The sequence below is a fragment of the Schistocerca nitens genome, chromosome 6 (genome assembly GCF_023898315.1).
Source record: "Schistocerca nitens isolate TAMUIC-IGC-003100 chromosome 6, iqSchNite1.1, whole genome shotgun sequence".
In the NCBI taxonomy this organism is placed as follows: Eukaryota; Metazoa; Arthropoda; class Insecta; order Orthoptera; family Acrididae; genus Schistocerca; species Schistocerca nitens.
This window is the reverse complement of record NC_064619.1, coordinates 712594754-712607702: the sequence shown is the minus strand read 5'-3', so window position 1 is coordinate 712607702 and position 12949 is coordinate 712594754. Positions and strand designations below refer to the sequence as shown.

The 12949-nt window shown below is 40.2% G+C and overlaps 1 pseudogene; it reads left to right on the top strand.

The window, feature by feature from the left end:
* The window catches only part of LOC126263050 (Bardet-Biedl syndrome 4 protein-like), a 102647-nt pseudogene that overhangs the window by 11877 nt on the left and 77821 nt on the right, over positions 1 to 12949 (top strand).

The following is a 12949-nucleotide window of genomic DNA, read 5'->3' as shown; positions in this document are numbered from 1 at the left end:
CGTGTCACAAACATTACCTATCCCATCAAAGTCTGGGCTACCTGTGAAACCAGTCATGTGATCTACAAGCTAAGCTGCAACCATCGTGCTGCACCCTATGTGGGCATGACAACCAACAAGCTATCTGTCTGCGTGAATGGCCACTGACAAGCTGTGACCAAGAAACAACTGTACCACCCTGTTGCTGAGCACACCGCCCAACATGACCTTCATTTCAGTGACTTCTTCACAGCCTGTGCCATCTGAATCCTTCCCACCAGGACCACTTTTCTGAATTGCACACATGAGAACTCTCCCTGTGGTATATCCTGTGTTCCTGTAACCCTCCTGGCCTCAGTCTTCGTTAGCCATTGTTCTTACCCATCTAGCCCCCTTCCCTGTTCCCTCTCCAGTGCTACACAGCTCTCTATTCCATCAATGCACCCAGTCTTTTTACTTCTCTTCTTTTCCACTACGCCCCCCCCCCCCCTCCCCAACTCACCATCTAACCTCCCAATTGCATTTAGCTGCCCTAGTCTCCAACTCATCCCTGCACGCTCCCAGCAGCACTTTGCTGTTCCCCACCTCTACCCAGCCATCTCTCCCCCTCCCCTTCCCAGCCTTCCTTGCTCCTACACAATTGCCTCTCCCATAATGCACTGCTGCTTGCAGTCTGGCTCCATGGCTGCAGCTGCCTGAGACTGTGGTCATATGTGTGTAAGTTGTGTTTGCATAAGTGTGTGTGTTTTTTGTCTAATTTTGACAAAGGCCTTGTTGGCTGAAAACTAACATTCTGACAGTCTTTTTGTTGTGCATTTCTGCGACTCAGCATCTCCGCTATATGGTGAGTAACAACTATCCTTTTCATAATATTATTACAGTAATCAAACACATTTACTTATCTTTTGAGAAGCAGTCATGTGGAACACAACATGCATTTCCAGTCTCTGAATAAAGTCTTTTGTCAGCTAAGTACTAAACTATCTTTCTAGCTGCTCTGGTTCTTGTGGACCTAACTAGCTATGACATCGACAGCCTCTGTCCAGTGAAGCCGAGCTGTCGAACTGAGGAGACGATCTGCACTGACGAACTCACCTCTGAGCACTGCTGTTGACGTCCGTTATGTGAGTGCTGGAGAGGGCATTGTGTAGTGTAGTCTTCCCAGAGAGGGGAAGTGTGGCACCAGATTTGCATATACTGCCATGCTGGCACCACCACTCAGTGTCCACAGATATTATTGTTTATGCTGGCAAGCATCTGACAGCCAGTGCACGAGTGGTGTCATTTGATGACACGACAAAAACTGTAAAGGGGTGAACTCCAGGGACCTTGGTCTTCAAGAGAAGTGACCATTACTGACAATTAATCTTCCGGGGAATGTTAGGTTTACATGATCTGTCACCTTAAAACTAGAACATACAGAGACCTATATGCTGGAAGAACATACCCATCCTCCCAGTTGAATGAACTCCTTCCAATAAGTATATTATTCTAGAATACCAGGTACACCAAGATCGCTTGTAACAACCAATCTCGTCATCTCTGACATTTCAGAATAATGAAACACGTCAGATCACCCCCCAGCAGTTGACGCAATGTCATCTTCCAATAACGATGGAAGCCCATTTTCAAGTAAGTCTGGGTAACAGGACCCTGTAAGGTGATGAGGTAACACATCAAGTCCAATCTACAGGTTGCTTATCATCACACATAACACATTTACAGAGAAGTGTTCGCAGAAAATGTGTACCCAAAAGCATTTGAGTTTTTTTCGGACCACAGATTTGAGTTAGAGTGTAATTGATACCATCATGGATGAAAGAGCAAACAGTATTAATTGGGCTATTCAACCATTTGCAACTAGCCAGTGACAAAATTCCAGTTGTATACCTTCTCACTGTCAAAGGTACTGAATACACTGAAAATGATATGGGTGGACACCCCACATACATAATGTCCACTATATTCTTTTATATGTGTAGAAATTCTGCACATGCTTGTTGAAGGACTATGTTCTACCAACTAAATAATGTCTTATGCATTATCAATGATTAGTTCATTTGAACTCTCAGATAAAACATTATGCAAGGTTGTGCATCAATCTGTCGCAGTTTAGTGAAAATACAAGTAAACACACTTGAATCTGATCAATGTAGATGTAGTAGGGGTCAGTGAAGTGAAGTGGAAGGAAGACAAGGATTTCTGGTCAGATGAGTATCGGGTAATATCAACAGAAGCAGAAAATCGTATAACAAGTGTAGGATTCATTATGAGTAGGAAGGTAGGGCAGAGAGTGTGTTACTGTGAACAGTTCAGTGACCAGGTTGTTCTAATCAGAATCGACAGCAGACCAACACCGACAACGATAGTTCAGGTATACATGCCGACGTCGCAAGCTGAAGATGAACAGATAGAGAGAGTGTGTGAGGATATTGAAAGGGTAATGCAGTATGTAAAGGGGGACGAAAATCTAATAGTCATGGGTGACTGGAATGCAGTTGTAGGGGAAGGAGTAGAAGAAAAGGTTACAGGAGAATATGGGCTTGGGACAAGGAATGAAAGAGGAGAAAGACTAATTGAGTTCTGTAACAAGTTTCAGCTAGTAATAGCGAATACCCTGTTCAAAAATCACAAGAGGAGGAGGTATACTTGGAAAAGGCCGGGAGATACGGGAAGATTTCAGTTAGATTACATCATGGTCAGACAGAGATTCCGAAATCAGATACTGGATTGTAAGGCATATCCAGGAGCAGATATAGACTCAGATCACAATATAGTAGTGATGAAGAGTAGGCTGAAGTTCAAGACATTAGTCAGGAAGAATCAATACGCAAAGAAGTGGGATACGGAAGTACTAAGGAATGACGAGATACGTTTGAAGTTCTCTAATGCTATAGATACAGCAATAAGGAATAGCGCAGTAGGCAGTACAGTTGAAGAGGAATGGACATTTCTAAAAAGGGCCATCGCAGAAGTTGGGAAGGAAAACATAGGTACAAAGAAGGTAGCTGCGAAGAAACCATGGGTAACAGAAGAAATACTTCAGTTGATTGATGAAAGGAGGAAGTACAAACATGTTCCGGGAAAATCCGGAATACAGAAATACATGTCGCTGAGGAATGGAATAAATAGGAAGTGCAGGGAAGCTAAGACGAAATGGCTGCAGGAAAAATGTGAAGACATCGAAAAAGATATGATTGTCGGAAGGACAGACTCAGCATACAGGAAAGTCAAAACAACCTTTGGTGACATTAAAAGCAACGATGGTAACATTAAGAGTGCAACGGGAATTCCACTGTTAAATGCAGAGAAGAGAACAGAAAGGTGGAAAGAATACATTGAAAGCCTCTATGAGGGTGAAGATTTGTCTGGTGTGATAGAAGAAGAAACAGGAGTCGATTTAGAAGAGATAGGGGATGCAGTATTAGAATCGGAATTTAAAAGAGCTTTGGAGAAGGGATAGATAACATTCCATCAGAATTTCTAAAATCATTGAGGAAGTGGCAACAAAATGACTATTCACGTTGGTGTGTAGAATATATGAGTCTGGCGACATACCATCTGACTTTCGGAAAAGCATCATCCACACAATTCCGAAGACGGCAAGGGCTGACAAGTGCGAGAATTATTGCACAATCAGCTTAACAGCTCTTGCATCAAAGCTGCTTACAAGAATAATATACAGAATAATGGAAAAAAAAATTGAGAATGCGCTAGGTGACGGATCAGTTCGGCTTTAGGAAAAGTAAAGAGACGAGAGAGGCGATTCTGACGTTACGGCTAATAATGGAAGCAAGGCTAAAGAAAAATCAAGACACGTTCATAGGGTTTGTCGACCTGGAAAAAACATTCGACAATATAAAATGGTGCAAGCTGTTTGAGATTCTGAAAAAAGTAGGGGTAAGCTATAGGGAGAGACGGGTCATATACAATATGTACTACAACCAAGAGGGAATAATAAGAGTGGACGATCAAGAACGAAGTGCTCGTATTAAGAAGGGTGTAAGACAAGGCTGTAGCCTTTCGCCCCTACTCTTCAATCTGTACATCGAGGAAGCAATGATGGAAATAAAAGAAAGGTTCAGGAGTGGAATTAAAATACAAGGTGAAAGGATATCAATGATACGATTCGCTGATGACATTGCTATCCTGAGTGAAAGTGAAGAAGAATTAAATGATCTGCTGAACGGAATGAACAGTCTAATGAGTACACAGTATGGTTTGAGAGTAAATCGGAGAAAGACGAAGGTAATGAGAAGTAGTAGAAATGAGAGCAGCGAGAAACTTAACATCAGGATTGATGGTCACGAAGTCAATGAACTTAAGGAATTCTGCTACCTAGGCAGTAAAATAACCAATGACAGACGGAGCAAGGAGGACATCAAAAGCAGACTTGCTATGGCAAAAAAGGCATTTCTGGCCAAGAGAAGTCTACTAATATCAAATACCGGCCTTAATTTGAGGAAGAAATTTCTGAGGATGTACGTCTGGAGTACAGCATTGTATGGTAGTGAAACATGGACTGTGGGAAAACCGGAACAGAAGAGAATAGAAGCATTTGAGATGTGGTGCTATAGACGAATGTTGAAAATTAGGTGGACTGATAAGGTAGGGAATGAGGAGGTTCTATGCAGAATCGGAGAGGAAAGGAATATGTGGAAAACACTGATAAGGAGAAGGGACAGGATGATAGGACATCTGCTAAGACATGAGGGAATAACTTCCATGGTTTTAGAGGGAGCTGTAGAGGAATACAGAGATTGGAATACATCAAGCAAATAATTGAGGACATAGGTTGCAAGTGCTACTCTGAGATGAAGAGGTTAGCACAGGAAAGGAATTCGTGGCGGGCCGCATCAAAGTCAGTAGACTGATGACAAAAAAAAAAAAAAAAAAAAAAAAAATACAATGGGAAAGTCTACATAGTCACATCAAACGTCAGAGGAGTTTCGTCCACCTTCGCTGTTTGGCTTAGTTCCATAACTGGTTGTCTTTCGATGTTGAATGATAAAGAGATGGAAAGATAATATTTTCTCTTCATACTCTTGTGGCATTTTCTGAGATATTTGGGTTTTTGTTCACAAGCTAAGTCCATGACACTTCATAAAACTGTAACACCAACCAACTCCATGATTACAGTCTGTTAAGTTCCATTATGGTGCTAGCTTATAAGCATGTATTTAAATCATTTCTGTATTAATTCCAATGCCATATAGACAGAGTCCTTGAATCCATGTCAATATGTCACCTAGTTTTGGCCATTTTGCATTCAGTCCTCTATTTGTACATCTAGTCTTCCTCCTTTTCTCTTCTTCTTCTTCTTCTTTTTTTTTTTTTTCCTAGCCTGCCAAATTGTGAATAGTTTTTCCTGTTGGTGGAGGACCAAATTGTCCCTCAGCTGATCTGTTTCCAAGTTCTTCTGCATATGCTATTACTTTCAATTTATAGCCTGCATCATATGAATACCTTTTATTTTTTTTTCCATTACAAAACTATCTACTAACAAAAATATTGTAGTGTTACCGATAACACAAATCACTTTCAATTCAAATTCACTGGCACTGTAGACTGCAATGACGCATTATAGGGTAGACAGTGTTCTGGGTTTGTGACAGCGGGGCGGGAGGAGATAGTGTTAGCAAGCTTGTGAATCCTTGCAACTTGTGTTGATGACATTGGTTTACTGTTGCTGTCAGTTGAATCCAATGTTGCCAGATTGAGATAGGTTTCCTGTGGCATCGAGTATATGGCCCTTGTAAGACTGACAGGAATTTTACATGAAACACTGGACATTTTTATATTAATTTCAAGCATAAGATTCACCTGAATTTTGGTGGCAATTTTCTAAAGAAAAAAGTGCATCTTTTGGTCCGTAAAATATGATAAGTAAAAATCATTTACTTAACTCAAGGAGTTGCTGAACACAAATGCAGACAGATCCACAAATGCAGACAGATCGAAACTGAGTATCTAGAAGATTCCAGGTCCATAGCCAAACCATAATGCACTAATCACTAAGAGAGAGGCTGAGTACTCACATACATAGTAGACATCATGCTGAAGGGGACTGATGATAGCTTGTGATGGCCTCTTATTCATTTTTATTATGGTGCTGCCTGCAATGGCCAAGGAAGACGAGTCCTTCGAGAGACCATTGGTTGGCAGCCATGGTTGCTGCACAGCTGCCTGTAATGGTGGTAATAGGAATGTCTGGTGCCAACTTATGTTTTACAAATTGAGACACTCAGCTTGGTGTCTGTGGCAGACAATACTACAGTGATCAGTGATCTTATTCCTTTTCCTGAAATTTCATAGTAGGAAAAGGAAGAGAAGGAAAAGTAGTAGGTGAATATGGACTGTGGGAAAGGAATGAAAGAGGATGCTACCTGGTAGAATTTTGCATAGAACATAATTTAATCATAGCTAAAACTTTGTTTAAGAATCATGAAAGAAGGTTGTATATGTGGAAGAGACCTGGAGACACCAGATTGATTATATAATGGTAAGACAGATTTCGGAACCAGGTTTTAAATTATAAGACATTTCCAGGGGCAGATGTGGACTCGGACCACAATTTATGAACTGCAGATTAAAACTGAAGGAACTGCAAAAAGGCAGGGTTTTAAGGAAATGGGACCTGGATAAACTGAAAGAACCAGAGAGTTTCAGAGGGAACATTAGGGAATGATTTACAAGAACAAGGGAAAGGAACACAGTAGAAGAAGAATGGGTAGCTTTGAGAGAAGAAATAGTGAAGGCAGCAGAGGATCAAATAGGTAAAAAGAAGGTGGCTAGTAGAAATCCTTGGGTAACAGAAGAGATATTGAATTTAATTGGTGAAAGGAGAAGATGTGAAAATGCAAAAATGAATCAGGCAGAAGGGAATACAAACGTGTAACAAATGAGATTGACAGGAAGTGCAAAATGGCTAAGCAGGAATGGCTAGAGGACAAATGTAAGGATGTAGAAGCATATATCACTAGGGGTAAAATAGGTGTTACCTACAGAAAAACTAAAGAGACCTTTGAGAAAAGAGAACCACCTGTATGAATATCAAGAGCTTAAGCAGATAACTGGTCCTAAGCAAAGAAGGGAAAACAGAAAGTTGAAAGGAGTATATAGAGAGTCTACACAAGGGAGATGTACTTGAGGACAATATTATGAAATTATGAAAATGGAAGAGGATGTAGATGAAAATGAGAAGGGAGATATGATACTGCGTGAAGAATTTGACAAAGCACTGAAAGACTTAAGTTGAAACAAGGCCCCAGTCATAGACACCATTCCGTTAGAGGTACTGATTGCCTTGGAAGAGCAAGCCATAACAAAACTCTTCCATCTGGTGAGCAAGATGTATGAGAAAGATGAAATACTCTCGGACTTCAAGAAGAGTATAATAATTCCAGTTTAAAAGCAAGTGGGAGCTGACAGGTGTGAAAATGGCCAAACTATCAGTTCAATAACTCACTGTTGTAAAATACTAACATGAGTCCATGACAGAAGGATCGAAAAACTGGTTCAAGCCAACCTCAGGGAAGATCAGTTTGGGTTCAAGGTAAATGTAGGAACACATGATACAATACTGACCTTACAACTTCTCATAGAAATTAGGTTAAGAAAAGAAAAACCTATGCTTATAGAAGTCGTAGGCTTAGAAAAACCTTGTTACAATGTTGACTGGAGTACTCCCTTCCAAATTCTAAAGGTGGCAGGGTTAAAATACAGGGAGAAAAATCCTGTTTATAATTTGTACAGAAACAAGATGGCAGTTATAACAGTCGAGGGGCATGAAAGGGAAGCAGTGGTTGAGAATGGAGTGAGTCAGGGTTATAACCTATTCCTGATGTTATTCAGTCTGTTTATTGGGCAAGCAGTAAAGGAAACAAAAGAAAAATTTGGAGTGGGAACTAAAGTCCAAGAAGAAGAAATAAAAACTTTGTGGTTTGCTGCTGACATTATTTTGTCAGAGACAATAGCTTAGACAAGAAGAGAATAGAAGCGTTTAAAATGTGGTGCTACAGAAGAATGCTGAAGATTAGATGGGTAGATATATAACTGATGAGGAGGTACTAATTAGAATTTGGGAGAAGAGAAATTTGTTGCACGCCCTGTTTAGAAGAGGGGGATCGTTTGGCATTACACATTCTGAGGCATCAAGGGATCACCAGTATAGTACTGGAGGGCTGGGGGAGGGGGGGGGGAGTAAAAATCATGGAGGGATACCAAGAGATGAATATAGTAAGCAGATTCATAAGAATGTAGGTTGCAGTAGTTACTCGGAGATGAAGAGGCTTGCACAGGATAGAGTAGCATGGAGAGCTGCATCAAACCACTCTTTGGACTGAAGACAACACACACACACACACACACACACACACACACACACACAGTATGCCATGCTGGATGTTAGCTCACTGGAAGAAATTACAATTTGCACTATAAGTACCAAAACTTCTAGAAACATCATTTACAGCAGATCTTAGTTTCTGAACTACTCAGTTTCTCAGCAAAATTCATATTAGGATATTTAATGCAAAACAACTAGAGCACTGAGAAGTATGTTGTCATGTTACTTAAGCTGAATCTGTACTTCTAGCATATTCAAATGTCTCCTGCTTCCAAAATGCACATTCGTTCTCCTCTCCAATTGGCTGTAGCCAATCAGCTTTGTAGCTATTCTTGAACAACATGCAAAATTCCCTCCTTGATCAATCCTCAACATCAAATTTAATGTAGTCATATGCCATAATATGTATTTTTCAAAAAGCAAAGAAACTCAAACAAACCCCTCTTTACTTATATTAAGTACAGAAATAAATATTTAGTTTTCAAAATAGCTAAACTGGCTATTTTACATTAAGCATTTCATGCCTTATATGTGACTGACTACATGATTACATAATTTGATTCATGGGCTCATTCATTAATTATTAACACCCCCTCATTCATTCTGACAGTGTAACAGATGAAAATAATAATGTCAAAATCAAACAATGGAAACTCCAGGTGGGAATATCAACAATGCAGGAAAAGACAGATTGCTTCTTTTTGTACAGAAGACATGTAAATTGCAGATAGGCACAATTAAAAGACACTTACATAAAGTTTTCGGTCACAGCCTTCATCAATAAAAGAGAAATATCACACCATTCATGCTCACAAGCAAGCACATCTCATGCATATCTCGGCCCGAGATGCTGGAGTTGGTGGTTATGTATGCTTGCTAGCATGTATAATGATATGTGTGTTGTTGTTGTTGTTGTTTGTTTGTTTGTGTGTGTGTGTGTGTGTGTGTGCAACTTAATGTTTTTCTTTACAGTAGGTAGCAGTCTGTCTTTTCCTACAGTGTTGTAAATAATAGTGACAGACAGCTGAAAATAAAAATTACTGCTTGAAACTGACACCATGACATAAAATATAGTTTTATGAACATTAAATTCTGGGGGTAGTCTATTTACTGCTGTCTGACACGCAGTTGTATGCCAGCCTAGGTAATCCTCCTCATTTCACATTCTGAGCTTGGGACCAGATGGCGATGCAATTATGAAATAAATTGCCTAAAAGTTAATGCTGCAGTTGGAATATCTGGAAGTGAGTGGATTTAGCTGTGAAGGAGTTCTTAGTGACATACTAATGTTTTGCAGATATGAGTACAGTACTTTTATTATCTAGCCTCTCAGATGCCATTACAAATGACTGAATTTTCTAATGAGAAGGGCAGAAAAGTACAGAGGACCAGCACCAATGTTATTTATTTCATTTATAATGATTTCAGTCAAGATCTAAGTGTTGTGATTTATGTTTTCTGAGTGCCTGTATTAAAATTTTCATTAAACAGTGTCATGGGGAATTCTGTTATCGATACTTAGATTTCAGAAACCCTCAGTATGTTTTGTAACTGTGATGTTTAATCTTGGCAAACATGTTTTGTCATTGCTTGTAACAATATAATTAATGTGCCAAAAAATTGTTAATTGTTTTTCAGCATATACCCAGAAAATTCTGACCTTGCTACAACTCTTGGTTTACTTTACATGAAACTTAGGGAGTATCAGAAAGCGTTTGAGAAGTTGGGTTCTGCTTTAGCACATAACCCATCTTCAGCAAAGGCATTGTTGGCAGTGGGTTCTATAATGCAGGTAAGTACCGTAATTTGTATGATGTTCATGTTATTGGGCGAATCTCTTTTGTTTGGATGCAGTCTTTAGTGATCTGAGACGTAGATTTTTTTTTTTTTTAAAAAAAAAGCATTAACCTCGCAATATCAGTATCATAATCTAACCATGTTCTATATATTTTAAATCAAACAACGGAAAATCCAGGATGGAATGTAACACTGTTAGGGAAAGGAAATTGCTACTCACCATATAGTGGAAATGCTGAGTTGCATATAGGCACAACAAAAAGACTGTTACATTAAAGCTTTCAGTCAACAAGGACTTTGTTGAAAATAGATCACACACACACACACACACACTAACACAAACGCAACTCACTCACACATGACTGCAGCCTCTGTGTGGCTTCAGTTGGCTATATGCAACTCAGCATCGCTGCTATATGGTGAGTAGCAACTTTCCTTTTCATAATATTGTTACTTCATATTGTAAAATTTAAAAAAAAATGTTTATTGCTTTTAATGATTTCTTATACCAGATTCCACAACTATTTCAAATTTTTCAGAAAAACTTAACCCAAAAATTTAAGGATTAGTGGTGAGCATGACTTTCAACAGCAAATGGCATATTCAAATTTTCAGATTCAGGACCTTTCTTACACATCTACATGCCTTTAAAAAGTATGTTGTGTCAATGACAGTTAATGAATTTTTTTAGCATAAAGCAATCCCCCACCCCTTCTTGGTAGTACATGTTATGCAAAATGCACTCATATTGCTAGGGTTAATGAACTCAGAAGAAAGATGAAACAGGAAAGATGAAGAAAAACAACTGCTTTCATAAATAAAATGAAACATTTACAAATGCAAAATTAACACAGTAAAAGACAAAACTGCTGTATGGGTACTTGGATAGGGCCTTCCTGTGGAAATCCATGATGAAGGAGAGTGTTTTGGAGTAGTAGTAGCAGGCTCCATTGTATTTGTTACTCGAGTGTCCCTCAAAAACTATGTTGTTTAATTGTTTTGTGTGATATTGTAAGGCATAATCTGCAGACATTTGTCTTTGTTTTGTGAAATGTGTGGCTGTCAAGAAATATCAAGTAAATAATTGTGCACACTAACAATTTTGCGTAGAGGAATTATATTTTTCTCGGATAAGAGATGGATGTTAAAGGAAACAAATACTCTTAACTGTAGCTAAGCATAAAATTATAATGACAAAGAAATGCAAAGCAAATGTTCGAAAATGGAATAAAGTAAAGGAAATAAATTAAGAGAAGCCTCAAAATGGTGCAGGCGATTGTAGTGTGAGATGCGCGAGTCTGGGCACCATGTAGGTCCCTGTTTCCAAACAGCCAACAAATGTTGTTTGTGTACATTGTGTGATCACGGTCTGCAACTCACTGTTCTAAAGACAGATTGGTATTGGATGTCAAAGATACATTGTGTCGTGGAACAGCAATGTTCCATCAAATGGTGAGGTCGCCAGACAAAACATTAGTACCATGCCACATCACAGTGCAGAGTGCCAGACTGTGAAAGTTGAGTTTATTAGTGGCCATTTATAATGCAAAAAATTAATATGTAGTTTCTGCATTGAGGAATTAGCAGTGACAGTAGCTGAATTTATTTATGGCCAAATTCGTATTTGTAATACATATCCTTGACAAAAGTTACATGGTATGTGTTCTAACTGGGAACACAAGGAAACAAAGCTGTAAAAGAGATACAATTTCTCGGACCTTCATAAAGTCACTACCCACATCAGGTGTCGCTTGTGTAGTGCTGCACAGCAGACCTGGTGACAGCGGTCCTTGACTAAACTGCTTCTAGGGGCCACTTCATGTAGTTGTGGGCACACTGTTTGAATGCCAGTGTGCACTCCATTTGTCATAGTGACCTGACTTATGTGTATGCTATGAACAGTAGGTGTAATCATTGGTGAGTTACTACACGTCTCCTTCCTTGTGGGGTGTAAGACCAGGTGTCACTGTCTATAATGCTGTGACTGAAGAGACATCTGTGGCATCTGTAGTGGTGCCAGGGGCGGGAGACAAAGGCACAAGAAGTTCCCGATCTGCCAGGACCAGCGAGTACAAATGAAAGTGCACAGGACCGGCAGCAGGGGGCAGGAGCCATATGGATGTCAGAGTCTATGACAAGGGAACCTTGCACACAAAGTGATGATGATGGACTGCAGTGGAGAGTTTCTGGTGATAGAGACCCAGCTTCCATCCCTACTGACAGTGTTACCTGCTCAGCCCAGTGAGAGGCACTGGCGTCAGGAAGCAAATTGTGCCATCGGTGCTGACGAATCCCTCACTGTCAGGGTAGACGGGCACAGCCAGGCCCATTCGACACCCAGAGTGCCCACGGCTGACAAAGAATGGGCCATCGGGCCCGAGGAGGGGATCTTGTGCCCATCTCAGGGAGCAGCTGGTTCCGATAGCATACATCGAGTCGATCTTTGGCGTGAACTGTGAGGATGAGGCGACCGTGCTGGCAGTGGATGAGGACTTGAATCTGGGGTGGGCACTGTCCAAATACCCTGGCATAGAGTGGTGTGCCAACTGTGATGTTGACAAAACTGGTGCCATTGGGACATGCCTGCCTGGCAGCAAGAGGTTGAGTAGTGTCTGTGGCTGACAGCTATGCAGGAGCTCAGTGGGATTCCTGGCACCAATTGGTGTCACTCTGTAAGAACTTAAAAAATAAATGTGAGGGCCTTATTGGCTGGGAAATTTTCTACATATGTACACATCTGTTTCTTAGATGTTTGGACAAGGCATTCTGCCCCACCATTCGACTGCGGATGGAAAGATGGCACTGTGATGTGGCAAATGCCATTGT